We start from the raw sequence: 14,514 nt of genomic DNA, 5'->3' as shown, positions 1-14,514 counted from the left end.
CGTGTACATCCCCGACAACGCCCCTACTGTGTACGATGCCATCCAACGTCTGCATCACCTTTCCTCTGAAATTCATCTGGAAAAAGGCAACTGGTCCCTCACAAACTGGATCTGGGGCCTCCTTTCTCAGTGGGGGCGGAAGATCCTTATCTTCCTTGCCTTGGGAGTAGCTGTCCTGGTCTCCTGCTGTTTGTGTTTTCAGTGCCTGCCAGTACTCTGTACAATGTGTGTCCAGACAATCAAGCCTCCGCCATCAAACATTCACAACTCCAATATGATGGTGATGATCCAGCAAGAAACAGATGGCCTTATGAACATTGACATTTCCTAAAGTATTTGCCACTCTATGGCAAAATGAGGGTCTGAGGAAAAGTATTTTTCGATCAACAATCATTCTTACCAGGACTCCATTGGTTTTTAACATTGCCATCTCGTGGCAAACACTTTCACAGGACCCACCTGGTCGTTTTTCCTTTGTACAAAGAAAATTCTATCTGCATGACAAAAATCCATTTTTGTAGGCCTGCATTTCTGCCCAGGAACTGTCACCCGCCCAACCCCCTGTTCTCTGCAGTTCATCAGAAAGCCACATGGCCCTCACCCCAAGTTAATGACTCATCTTTCCTCTCCTGCTCCCAGCCTGATAACACATCCTTGACATCCTGATTAGGTTATCTGGACAATGGTCTGACTGCTGAACTTTCATCCAAACAATCGGAGAATGGCTCGTAAAGCCGGGGCTTTGATCAAGGCAACTGGGCAAAGAAACCTGAGGAAATTAAACCCCGATCAAAGCCAAGCTAACATTTTACTATGTGCTTTTCCTTGACCAGGTCACTAACTATAAACACCACCTGGATCCAGCTAATCAACAACAAACACTGCCCTGAGTGAATAATGGACTAACAGCCAAATGAATGTACTAAGAAACATATAAAAGGCATGTAAGCTACCGAGTGAAGTAGCAGCCTCCTTTGCACTGTCCTTTGACTCGCTTGGGAATCTGTTCCATAGCCCGGGCTATTGAAATAAATCTGGGTTCCTCCTGCAGACGAAGGCTCCTGTGTCTCCTTTTTATTAAGTATGCATGGTATGGAAGACTAGGGCGGTTCCCCCGTCGCCGAGACCCAGTGAGTGGATTAATCTGGTTCTTCACAACCATCGTGGAATACGATGAGCCCTACACCGCAGATTGAACCCTGCACAGATGGATCTCTGACAGCGCCAACACCATAGCCCCCCTCAAGAAAAACAACAACACCCACGCCAAGAAGGCTAGATGGTTCACCACTGAACTTTGAGAATCCAGGTGCACTTGCTGCCGCCTCAAAAAGGCCTGGAGGAACACCAAATCCACAGAAGGCCACAACAACTTCAGAGCCGCCACCAACGCCCGCCACCAACTCATCAGAAAAACGAGGAAAAAAGCGTTTGAAGACAGAATCTCCACTCATGCTCACAACAGCAAAGTACTCTTCAACATCATCAAGGAGTTCGCCCAACCCACCAGCGAGTCCACCGACATCCCTCCCTCACAAGACCTCTGCGACAAACTCAGCACCTTTTTTCCACCACAGAATCAAGAGCATCTATGACTACTTTGACGAAGATGACCAACACACAGAACCCTCACCAACCACCTGCAACACCCTGAATCCAGCAGTCGACAACTGGACAGCTCCTCACCACCGAAGACACACTGAAGACGATGAAGTCAATCCACTCTGGGCACCCACGGCCCCTGCTCCCACCACATTTTCAGAGCCACCGACACCATCGCACCCATGCTCTGCCACACCATCAACCACTCCCTTGCAACCGCCTCGTTCCCTGATGACTGGAAACACGCTGAGGTCAACCCTCTCCTGAAGAAACCCTCAGCGGTCTCCACCGACCTCAAAAACTACACACCCAGCTCCCTGCTCCTGTTCCCAGTGAAAGTCATCAAGAAAGCCATCAACAGCCACATTCATCGAAGAGCACAACATCCTCGACTCCTCCCAATCCGGCTTCAGAAAAAAACACAGTATGGAAACCGCCCTCCTCGCTGCAACAGAAAACACCTGTACCTTATTGGACAAAGGAGAAACAGCAGCCCTCATCCTCCTCGACCGCTCAGCGGCATTCGACACAGTCTCTCACCGCACCCTAATATGCAGACTCCATGACGCAGGGATCTAAGACAAGGCACTCGACTGGATCCACTCCTTCCTCTCCGGCAGAACGCAGCAGGTCAGACTCCCCCTTTCCTCTTGGACCCTACACCTAACGAGTCCCCCAGGGGTCCTCCCTCAGCCCTACGCTCTTCTTCGTCTACATGGCTCCACTCGCCCCCATCGTCAGAACCTACGGACTCAACATTGTGTCATGCGCAGACGACACCCATCTCATCCTCTCCCTATCCAACGAACCCAACACAGCCAGACAACTTTTGAGAAGGCATGGAAGCCGTCGCCAAATGAATGGAAAACAGCTGCCTACAACTGAAGACCAACAAAACGGAAGTACTCATCATTGGCCCAAACTCCGATGCTTGGAAGGACACCTGGTGGCCCCCTGCCCTCAGAAGCCCACCCACCCCCACGGACCACGCACGCGACCTGGGAATCATCCTGAGTCAGAGCTCAAAATGGACCGCCAGATCAACTCTGTCTCGTCCTCCTGCTTTCACACCCTCCTACATAAAACCTTCAAATGGATCCCCTCGGACATAGAAAGGCCGTCATTCATGCCCTGGTCACCAGCAGGCTCGACTACCGCAACGCACTCTATGCCAGAGTAAACAAAAACCTCACCCGCAAGCTACAGAACATCCAAAACAGTACACAACCTGCCAAGACACTGCCACATCTCCCAGCACCTGCGCACACTCCACTGGCTCCCCATCAAAGCTAGAGTCACCTTCAAGATGCTCACCCATGCACACAAGGCCCTCCACGGCACCGGACCAGCATACCTGAACAGCCAACTCAAAGTCCACGCACCCCAAAGGCCCCTACGATCAGCCCAGCTCTCCTACACCGCACCAGAAAGACCAGATCGGGCGGCTGCTCCTTCTCCTTCCGTGCGGCCAGAGCCTGGAACGCCCTTTGATCCACCTCAGACAGATAACATCGCTCCCCATCTTTGCAAGAAACCTCAAAACCTGGCTCTTCCACAGATCCCATCCTTGATGGAATGGAACCTGCGACCCCCCCCACCCCTAGCGTCCTGAGACCTTTACGGGTGAATAGTCGCGCTTAACAAACACCTGATTGATTGATGGATTTCTTACAGACGCTGCAATTTAAACTATGAGAAAAAACTGATTTTAAAGAGTTATGAAAGCAGCAGAAACACATCAAAGCCATTAAAAAATAAATAAACACTGACAAATGGATTCCACCCCCCACACCCACCCTTCACCCTCGATGCCTGGATTCCATCCAGAGGGAAACATTACACTGACACCCCATTGGCTCACTTACCTTCGCCTTACCCAGAACCACCTAGCATTCAGAAAGCAACTTAAAACGTGGATATTTGACAAGTAATCCCTCTCCCCTCCCTAAGCGCCTTGAGACCCTCTGGGTATGTAGTGCGCTATATAAATTCTTTGACTTGACTTGACTGGATGAGAGCACATGCATGGAGCCCCGCCCACAATACCCCTGTCATGTGAACCCACAACCGCAGACAATCTAACACTTGAGCACGAAAATAACACATCAAATCCGCTGTAAGATGACATCACACCCCATACCTTGTTATGACAGCTTCTAATATCCACTTCACAAGGATGAGAGGCTGAGACAGCCCTGCTGTGGTCAAAGGTTGATGGCCTGATCACCAGTGGCTTCTTTTAGGTGCAATAGTTATTGTACCTGATAAAATCAGGGACCGAAATGTATGTAGAGATGAAAGATAAAGATGGAACAAACAAAGGGGAGGGGGAGGGAACAGAGGGAAAGAGGAGGGGTGTGGGAGAGAAGGAAGAAGAGGGGAGAGATGGAGGCAGAAGGGGAGAGAGGGAAGGAGAGGAGAGAGGGAGAGACGGAGGAAGAGGGGAGAGAGGAAGGCAGAGGGGAGGGAGGCAGTGGTGAGAGAAGGAGCGAGGGGGAAAGAGGGAGGCAGAGGTAGAGACAGAGGGGAGAGGGAGGAGAAGGAGGCAGAGAGGAGAGAGAGAGAGGGAGGCAGAGGGATAGGACCGGCACCGGTACAGCCGTCCCATTTATAGCCCAGTTTCACCGGCACATGCCTGAGACCCTCTTGGAGCGCCCCCTTTTTATTACACTAATTACATCACAAAGAAAAAGGGAACAAACCCCCCTCACTCAGTACCTTCCCAACCCCATCCCTCCCACAAAGACAGCTCACACGGCGCGCTCACCTCACACAGCTCCACAACTCACCTGCAGCAGATCACACGGCGCGCTCACCTCACACAGCTCCACAACTCACCTGCAGCAGATCACACGGCCGCTCACCTCACGCAGCACCACAACTCACCTGCCGCAGATCACACGGCGCCCTCACCTGCAGCAGATCACACGGCGCGCTCACCTGCCGCAGATCACACGGCGCGCTCACCTGCAGCACTTTGGGTTGAAATTAGCTGGCCTGTCGGAGTCTGACATCCAGGGTTTAAGCGGTCGCCCCCACCCGAAGCGATGTGACAGGTTGCAGCACGGATGGTTAAGGGGCAGAGCCTTTCCTCTCCCTGGTTACACAATAAATGTGCCCCCCGTACCCCGCTCGTCTCAAGACAGGGAGGGGCTGGCAGCATCCTGTAGTCATGAGCTCAGTAACTTCCTCTCCCCCAGCCCCCGCCCCCTGCTTCCTCTTGTCCTCTCCGCCCACTCCCTCCTTGTGGTCTGTGGACTGGTGCGGCCTCCTGAAGGGCCGTGTGAAGAGCCTTCCTGCCCTGAACACCCCCCCCCCCCCTCTGCTTTCCCCCTTGCCCTGACTGCACCCCTCGGACTGCAGCACAGCTCTTCCCTCGACCATATGCCCCCCCCCCTGTCCTGGCTGCACCCCTCGGACTGCAGCACAGCTCTCCCCTCCCCCCCATGCCCCCTCCCTGTCCTGGCTGCACCCCTCGGATGCAGCACAGCTCTCCCCTCCACCCCCCTGGCTCCCCTGTCCTGCTGCACCCCTCGGACTGCAGCACAGCTCTCCCCTCCCCCCAATGCTGCTCCCCCCTGTCCTGGCTGCACCCCTCGGATGCAGCACAGCTCTCCCCTCCACCCCCCTGGCTCCCCTGTCCTGCTGCACCCCTCGGACTGCAGCACAGCTCTCCCCTCCCCCCAATGCTGCTCCCCCCTGTCCTGGCTGCACCCCTCGGATGCAGCACAGCTCTCCCCTCCACCCCCCTGGTTTCCCTGTCCTGCTGCACCCCTCGGACTGCAGCACAGCTCCCCCCTCCCCCCAAGCTCCCCCCTGTCCTGGCTACACCCCTCGGAGGCAGCACAGCTCCGCCTCCCCCCTCCACCCCTGTGCTCTTCCCTGGTCCTGCCCCCTCCCACCCCGCAGACTCCCACCGCCCCTCCCACAAATTCCTGCTCTAGGGTCTGTTCACCTATACTGAAAGCCCCCATTGGTGCCCCCCCCATGCTTGAGACAGGGGGTGTTATAGTTCTGTCCCCCATGGGCGCCTCTCTTCATATGCAGGGCTTCGCAGCGCTATGTGGTGGGAGGGGCCATCTAGAGGGGCCTGCGGTGGTGGGGGGGGGGGGGGCACGAACCCCCTCTGTGGCCTGACTATCACTGTCTGTGGGGGGTCCCTTAGAACGACCCCTGGCTCTGTCGCTGCTGTTTTCGAACACAGACGAAATGTGTATGAAACTACAAGTCCCAGAATGCAACAGTGAATGTAAACGGTGCATTACAATCATACAAGGTTATACGGCAGCAGAAGGCTGACTCAAGATGGGGTGATGAGTGTGGAGGGAGGGGGGGGTTGGACCTCAGAGTCTGGGGGCAGAGGGGAGTGTGTGGCCTCCAAGCCCAGAGCACACTGCATAATGCACAGCACCTGATGTGACGTCTACATGTGCGTGCACAGCACCCTGGCTGTGCAGTGAGTGCAGCACTGAACCCCGTGCTGCTGTCCTATGTGCTGCACAGGAGGACATAAGGAAGAGGGTCAGATAGGAGGGCACAGGACGAGGGAACTGGAGACGAGGGCACAGAGAGGGCACAGGAGCCTGACGTGCAGTGAGACACTGAGCACTGAGAGCAGCACTGAACCGCAGCCGTGCTGCTGTCCTATGGGCTGTACACGAGGACAGCAGGAGGGGGGGGGGGGGCAAGAGAGGAAAGGACAAGAGACGAGAAGACAAAAGGGCACAGGAAGAGGGAACTGGAGATGAGGGCACAGGTGGAGGGCAGAGGAGGAGGGCACAGCAGGATTGCACTGGAGCCTGTCGTGCAGTGAGACTGTACAGTGAGTGCAGCACTGAACCGCAGCCGTGCTGCTGTCCTATGTGCTGTACATGAGGACAGAAGGAAGGGACAGGAGAGGAGGGCACAGGAGGAGGGCACAGGAGGAGGGCACAGGAGGAGGGCACACGGAGGGCAAGGGAGCCTGTCGTGCAGTGAGACACTGTACAGTGAGTGCAGCTCTGACCCGCACCCGTGCTGCTGTCCTATGTGCTGCACACGAGGACAGAAGGAAGGGACAGGAGAGGAGGGCACAGGAGGAGGGCACAGGAGGAGGGCACAGGAGGAGGGCACACGGAGGGCAAGGGAGCCTGTCGTGCAGTGAGACACTGTGCACTGAGTGCAGCACTGAACCGCAGCCGTGCTGCTGCCCTATGTGCTGTACATGAGGACAGAAGAGAAGGAGGCGGGCAGGAGAGGCAGGACACAGGAGAAGAGGGCAAAGGAGGCAGGGCACCGCAAGGGGGCACTAGAAAGGAGGGCACAGGAGTCTGACATGCAGTGAGACACTGTACAGTGAGTGCAGCTCTGACCCGCACCCGTGCTGCTGTCCTATGTGCTGCACACGAGGACAGAAGGAAGGGACAGGAGAGGAGGGCACAGGAGGAGGGCACAGGAGAGGGCACAGGAGGAGGGCACACGGAGGGCAAGGGAGCCTGTCGTGCAGTGAGACACTGTGCACTGAGTGCAGCACTGAACCGCAGCCGTGCTGCTGCCCTATGTGCTGCACAGGAGGACATAAGGAAGGGGGTCAGAGAGGAGGGCACAGGGAGGGCACAGGAGCCTGACGCGCAGTGAGACACTGTACAGTGAGGGCAGCACTAAACCGCACCCGTGCTGCTGTCCTATGGGCTGCACAGGAGGACAGAAGGAAGGGGGCAGGAGATGATAGCACAGCAGGGAAGGGCACAGGAGAAGGAGGCACACAAGACAAGATCAGGAGGAGAGACAGCAGTGAGGGGCAGAGGAGGCAGGAGGCAGGGTACAGGAGAAGGGCACAGGATGAAGTGATAGGAAGAAGGCACAGGAGAAGAGGGCACAGCAGTGAGGGGCAGAGGAGGCAGGAGGCAGGGTACAGGAGAAGGGCACAGGATGAAGTGATAGGAAGAAGGCACAGGAGAAGAGGGCACAGCAGTGAGGGGCAGAGGAGGCAGGAGGCAGGGTACAGGAGAAGGGCACAGGATGAAGTGATATAGGAAGAGGGCACAGCAGTGAGGGGCAGAGGAGGCCGGGCACACAGTGCCAACATCGCCAACACGGCAATACCAGAATAAAGTAAAAAGAATGAAACCCTAATAGCACCACACAATGGTTTGTTGTATGTATACCTTCATAACTCAAGAAAACCTTACAATTATAAACCACATTCAATATTCCACATGATTAAACAAACAGAAAAAAGTTTTATACATTTTTTCTCGTTTATTCCATGTCATATAGTTTTATACTAAACAGTCATAGTGCCACACAAAAAGATTAAAAAAATATACATCATTCATAGTATAATACAGTTGGTTAAAAAGACTTTTTCAAGAGACAGTTAAAAACAAATTGTCTAACAGGAGACAGTTAAAAACAGGTTGTCGACGCAGCGTTTCGGTTTTTTATAATGACACCTTTATCAGGACAGGGTTCTTTTAAGTTAAAGCATATCGTTTGGCTTTAAACTATGGTCCTCAGTTTTCAATTCACGAGGTTTTTCATACATTTTCAGGATGATTCTTATTAATTTGGTTGAGCATATTCAGACACTGGTGCCTCTCTTCATTGTTGGATGTTTAGAATAGAGGGCAAGGGAGCCACCGCAATATGGATTTTGTCTCAATTTTCTCTGTGGCTAGTACCTTAATAGCAGGGATTCATCTTTCAAGGCTGCACGTGACTGGATTATCAATGATAGCGACGTGTCCCTCAGCTTCTCGAGAAGCTGAACACACGAGGTGCAAGCGGAGCAGGGAGGCCGAATTTCGTAACAAAGACGGTAAATTGAGAAAAAACGCTCACAAGAACAGCTGAGGGACACAACAATGAAGAGAGGCACCAGTGTCTGAATATGCTCAACCAAATTAATAAGAATCATCCTGAAAATGTATGAAAAACCTCGTGAATTGAAAACTGAGGACCATAGTTTAAAGCCAAACGATATGCTTTAACTTAAAAGAACCCTGTCCTGATGAAGGTGTCATTATAAAAAACCGAAACGCTGCGTCGACAACCTGTTTTTAACTGTCTCCTGTTAGACAATTTGTTTTTAACTGTCTCTTGAAAAAGTCTTTTTAACCAACTGTATTATACTATGAATGATGTATATTATTTAAATCTTTTTGTGTGGCACTATGACTGTTTAGTATAAAACTATATGACATGGAATAAACGAGAAAAAATGTATAAAACTTTTTTCTGTTTGTTTAATCATGTGGAATATTGAATGTGGTTTATAATTGTAAGGTTTTCTTGAGTTATGGAGGTATACATACAACAAACCATTGTGTGGTGCTATTAGGGTTTCATTCTTTTTACTTATTACTCCTTGTCCCTGAAACAGAAACGTGAGGAGACCTCCCTTCTTCTTTATAATACCAGAATAAAGAACACACAAGACACATTGGCTGTTGGAGAAAAGATTGCTGCAGGCTTATTCTGCATAAGAAATATGCCAACATGGTGGGTCAACTTACGGGCGATCCAAGGGCAGCAGCCCCTCTGCTGCCCGCCAACCTGATGAGCCAAATTGCACCGTGGCATACCCAATCGGTGCTAACCATTTTGGAGGATTACCCCTTACATCCTGTGGACCACCAGTCCACCCATTTACTCACGCCCTTTGAGGGGCGGAGCATATCCAGGCAAGCCCCCGGTTGCTCAGGTTTACAACAGCCCGCAGGACTAAGGGGGCGCTGTCGTTCCTCCAGGGTCATGCCGCAAGGACTTCCTGGGAGTATTGGCATTTGCACCCTTCTTGTGGTCCTGAAGAGGGTACCCCTATGTACCATTCACCTCTGGATCACCCTGTAACTCTGCCACAGCTCTGGGTCACACCCAGGGCCCCCCACCAAGGCAGGCATTCTTACTTACACCCTGATGTTTCTTGGGCATCACCCAGGTCCAACAGAAACTGGTCCATGCCCAATCTAGACAAATGGACCCCCATCCACATCAAAACACCCCGTGGTCGTGGCAGGCAAGAGCCGAGTCTGATAAATCCAGAAACCCCTCTGTAGCTGGACAATCCCCATCTACCGCTGACATGGTTACGAGTCCTTCAAGCTGGACAATCCCCATCTACCTCTGACATGGTTACGTGTCCTTCTAGCTGGACAATCCTCATCTACCTCTGACATGGTTACGTGTCCTTCTAGCTGGACAATCCCCATCTACCTCTGACATGGTTACGAGTCCTTCTAGCTGGACAATCCCCATCTACCTCTGACATGGTTACGTGTCCTTCTAGCTGGACAATCCCCATCTACCTCTGACATGGTTACGTGTCCTTCTAGCTGGACAATCCCCATCTACCGCTGACATGGTTACGAGTCCTTCTAGCTGGACAATCCCCATCTACCTCTGACATGGTTACGTGTCCTTCTAGCTGGACAATCCTCATATACCTCTGACATGGACATCAGTCCTCTACCTCTGACACGGTTACCAGTCCTTCTAGCTTGACAATTCGCGTCTACCTCTGACATGGTTACCAGTCCTTTTAGCTGGACAATCCCCATCTACCTCTGACATGGTTACCAGTCCTTCTAGCTGGACAATCCCCATCTACCTATTACATGGTTACAAGTCCTTCTAGCTGGACAATCCCCATCTACCTCTGACATGGTTACGAGTCCTTCGAGCTGGACAATCCCCATCTACCTCTGACATGGTTACGTGTCCTTCGAGCTGGACAATCCCCATCTACCTCTGACATGGTTATGTGTCCTTCTAGCTGGACAATCCCCATCTACCTCTGACATGGTTACGAGTCCTTCTAGCTGGACAATCCCCATCTATCTCTGACATGGTTACGAGTCCTTCTAGCTGGACAATCCCCATCTACCTCTGACATGGTTATGTTTCCTTCTAGCTGGACAATACCCATCTACCTCTGACATGGTTACGAGTCCTTCTAGCTGGACAATCCCCATCTAGCTCTGACATGGTTATGTGTCCTTCAAGCTAGACAATCCCCATCTACCTCTGACATGGTTACGTGTCCTTCTAGCTGGACAATCCCCATCTACCTCTGACATGGTTACGAGTCCTTCTAGCTGGACAATCCCCATCTACCGCTGACATGTTTACGAGTCCTTCTAGCTGGACAATCCCCATCTACCGCTGACATGGTTACGAGTCCTTCTAGCTGGACAATCCCCATCTACCTCTGACATGGTTACGTGTCCTTCTAGCTGGACAATTCTCATATACCTCTGACATGGACATCAGTCCTCTACCTCTGACACGGTTACCAGTCCTTCTAGCTTGACAATTCGCGTCTACCTCTGACATGGTTACCAGTCCTTTTAGCTGGACAATCCCCATCTACCTCTGACATGGTTACCAGTCCTTCTAGCTGGACAATCCCCATCTACCTATTACATGGTTACAAGTCCTTCTAGCTGGACAATCCCCATCTACCTCTGACATGGTTACGAGTCCTTCGAGCTGGACAATCCCCATCTACCTCTGACATGGTTACGTGTCCTTCGAGCTGGACAATCCCCATCTACCTCTGACATGGTTATGTGTCCTTCTAGCTGGACAATCCCCATCTACCTCTGACATGGTTACGAGTCCTTCTAGCTGGACAATCCCCATCTATCTCTGACATGGTTACGAGTCCTTCTAGCTGGACAATCCCCATCTACCTCTGACATGGTTATGTTTCCTTCTAGCTGGACAATACCCATCTACCTCTGACATGGTTACGAGTCCTTCTAGCTGGACAATCCCCATCTAGCTCTGACATGGTTATGTGTCCTTCAAGCTAGACAATCCCCATCTACCTCTGACATGGTTACGTGTCCTTCTAGCTGGACAATCCCCATCTACCTCTGACATGGTTACGAGTCCTTCTAGCTGGACAATCCCCATCTACCGCTGACATGTTTACGAGTCCTTCTAGCTGGACAATCCCCATCTACCTCTGACATGGTTACGAGTCCTTCTAGCTGGACAATCACCATCTACCTCTGACATGGTTACGAGTCCTTCTAGATGGACAATCCCCATCTACCACTGACATGGTTACGAGTCCTTCTAGCTGGACAATCTCCATCTACCTCTGACATGGTTACGAGTCCTTCTAGCTGGACAATCCCCATCTACCTCTGACATGGTTATGTGTCCTTCTAGCTGGGCAATACCCATCTACCTCTGACATGGGTATGATTCCTTCTAGCTGGACAATCCCCATCTACCTCTGACATGGACATCAGTCCTCTACCTCTGACACGGTTACCAGTCCTTCTAGCTTGACAATTCACATCTACCAATTACATGGTTACCAGTCCTTCTAGCTTGACAATTCACATCTACCTCTGACATGGTTATGAGTCCTTCTAGCTGGACAATCCACTCTACCTCTGACATGGTTACGACTCACGAGTCCTTCTAGCTGGACAATCCCCATCTACCTCTGACATGGTTACGAGTCCTTCTAGCTGGACAATCCACTCTACCTCTGACATGGTTACGACTCACGAGTCCTTCTAGCCGGACAATCCCCATCTACCTCTGCAGGTGTTTCTTAGCTCTATCGGGGAAACCTTGCGGCGTTGCCCTAAAGAGACCATGCCTAATTCACCGAGCCCTTCCGATTATATTTGATTTTGGTTTAGAGTTGAACCAAGCCCTCCTGCTTGGTGTCCTTGCCCATGGCTTATTTACCCTTCCGTAGGCAAGTTCGCTGGCCTCCCCTTAACTTGGGCACTGCTGTTCCCTGTTTTAGCGCCTGCTTTATTTACCCCCATGGGCACGTTCAATGGCCTCCCCGGGGTTGCAGCAACTGATCAATACTTCAACCACTTTTCAGGCAGAAACCCCTATGGTGCCCTGTGCTCCCCTAGGGGCCTTCTTGTTAGGTGTTGCTGCGTCATGTGTTTACCCTTTACCGCCCGGTATCTGGTATAAGGCCTGGCTGGTAATCATGGTGGAGTTCGTCTCCAAGCCCATCAGTATACTTGTTAACAGTGATTAATACCCTTCTCTCTATCCGCTGACCTCCGTTGTATGGCAGTACAGCGCCGTCCGAAGATATTATAATAAAATTAAACCACTGCTCTTCTCTTGACCAGGCTTCTGCGTGGTATACTCCCTTGTTCGCTGTGTTTCATTATGTGCAGTTCTATGTGGGGGTTGACTAAGCCCTTGGTTACCCCCCTTGCTTGGCGAGTCCACACTTGGGGTTCACTGATGACCGTGTGCTGCACCAAGAGATATATGGACCCCCTGGAGAGGGTCATCGGACAGGGACGGGGGGAGTCTTGTAACTGATGCAATGTCGCCATGCTGGTGTCCCCACCAGGGTAGTAGCCCACAACTCTGCACACAATTTCATAGGTTCTACGCAAGGTTGCACCTAGTTTGTTCAGAACTAACACTGCACACAAGTTGGTTAGTTAGTTAGCTTGCTCAGAAGTCGTACTGCACACATTCACACCTGGTGCTCCAACGCACCTCAGCCCTGAAGACTGAGCCCTTGTTTTAACCTTGTACTTGCTTATTCCCAAACTTTGGGGGTTTGCCCTTATAACCGTGTACTGCACCAGCAGGGGAAGTTTACCTGCTCCTTCCAAATTAGAATTTTCCTGAATACGTGACATGCCAAGTATTCTTAATCCATTGTAGCCTTTTTATGTTTGTACCCCTAGTTTACCAGAGTGCCGGAAAGGTTTGCCAATGCCGTGGATTTGAGGACACAGAGTAACATATGAGCAAATTTACCTGCAGCTTTCTAAATATGGCTATGACTGCAAATGTGTTCTGGTAATAGTCAGCATCCATGCTCCAAACCCATACTTTCCAACACTCTTGCAGTAACAGCACCTATTTTGGCGCTACAAACTAACGCAACCCACCAGGCTGTCTGGCGGATCCAGCGTATGTAGCCAATGAGCCAGCGTTTGCTAGAGGTATATCAGTGTGTCAAACAGGGCCCATGCTTTTGGCTAGTGGGACCCTGGAGTAAAGCATACACACCAATGGCCTGCCCTTTATTTTTTCATTGCCTGCAAGTCCATCACCGTCTGAAAGCGACCTATAGATGCTGAGTCACCCTGCTGCTGTCCCCACCCTGGCGTGAGTAGCCCCGTGGTCACTCACCGTCTGAAAGTGACCTATAGATGCTGAGTCACCCTGCTGCTGTGCCCACCCTGGCGTGAGTAGCCCCATGGTCCATCACCGTCTGAAAGCGACCTATAGATGCTGAGTCACCCTGCTGCTGTCCCCACCCTGGCGTGAGTAGCCCCGTGGTCACTCACCGTCTGAAAGTGACCTATAGATGCTGAGTCACCCTGCTGCTGTGCCCACCCCGGTGTGAGTAGCCCCATGGTCCCTCACCATCTGAAAGTGACCTAGAGATGCTGAGTCCCCCTGCTGCTGTCCCCACCCTGGCGTGAGTAGCCCCGTGGTCACTCACCGTCTGAAAGTGACCTATAGATGCTGAGTCACCCTGCTGCTGTGCCCACCCCGGTGTGAGTAGCCCCATGGTCCCTCACCATCTGAAAGTGACCTAGAGATGCTGAGTCCCCCTGCTGCTGTCCCCACCCTGGCGTGAGTAGCCCCGTGGTCACTCACCGTCTGAAAGTGAGCTATAGATGCTGAGTCACCCTGCTGCTGTGCCCACCCCGGTGTGAGTAGCCCCATGGTCCCTCACCATCTGAAAGTGACCTAGAGATGCTGAGTCACCCTGCTGCTGTCCCCACCCTGGCGTGAGTAGCCCCGTGGTCACTCACCGTCTGAAAGTGACCTATAGATGCTGAGTCACCCTGCTGCTGTGCCCACCCCGGTGTGAGTAGCCCCATGGTCCATCACCGTCTGAAAGCGACCTATAGATGCTGAGTCACCCTGCTGCTGTCCCCACCCTGGCGTGAGTAGCCCCGTGGT

General features: G+C 52.1%; 1 protein-coding gene across 1 annotated transcript in view; it reads right to left on the bottom strand.

Moving 5' to 3' along the window:
- Positions 1-4,630, bottom strand: part of LOC144767937 (uncharacterized) — a 51,921-nt gene extending 47,291 nt beyond the window's left edge. The window contains exon 1 of the mRNA XM_078651283.1: positions 4,570-4,630. The gene's annotated coding sequence lies outside the window, so the exon portion shown is untranslated. The remainder of the gene's footprint in view (positions 1-4,569) is intronic.
- Between the last annotated feature and the right edge of the window lie 9,884 nt (positions 4,631-14,514).

Source organism: Lissotriton helveticus, chromosome 1_1, assembly GCF_964261635.1.
Source record: "Lissotriton helveticus chromosome 1_1, aLisHel1.1, whole genome shotgun sequence".
NCBI classification, from domain to species: domain Eukaryota; kingdom Metazoa; phylum Chordata; class Amphibia; order Caudata; family Salamandridae; genus Lissotriton; species Lissotriton helveticus.
The sequence above is the reverse complement of the archived record's forward strand: the minus strand, read 5'-3'. Positions and strand labels throughout refer to the sequence as shown.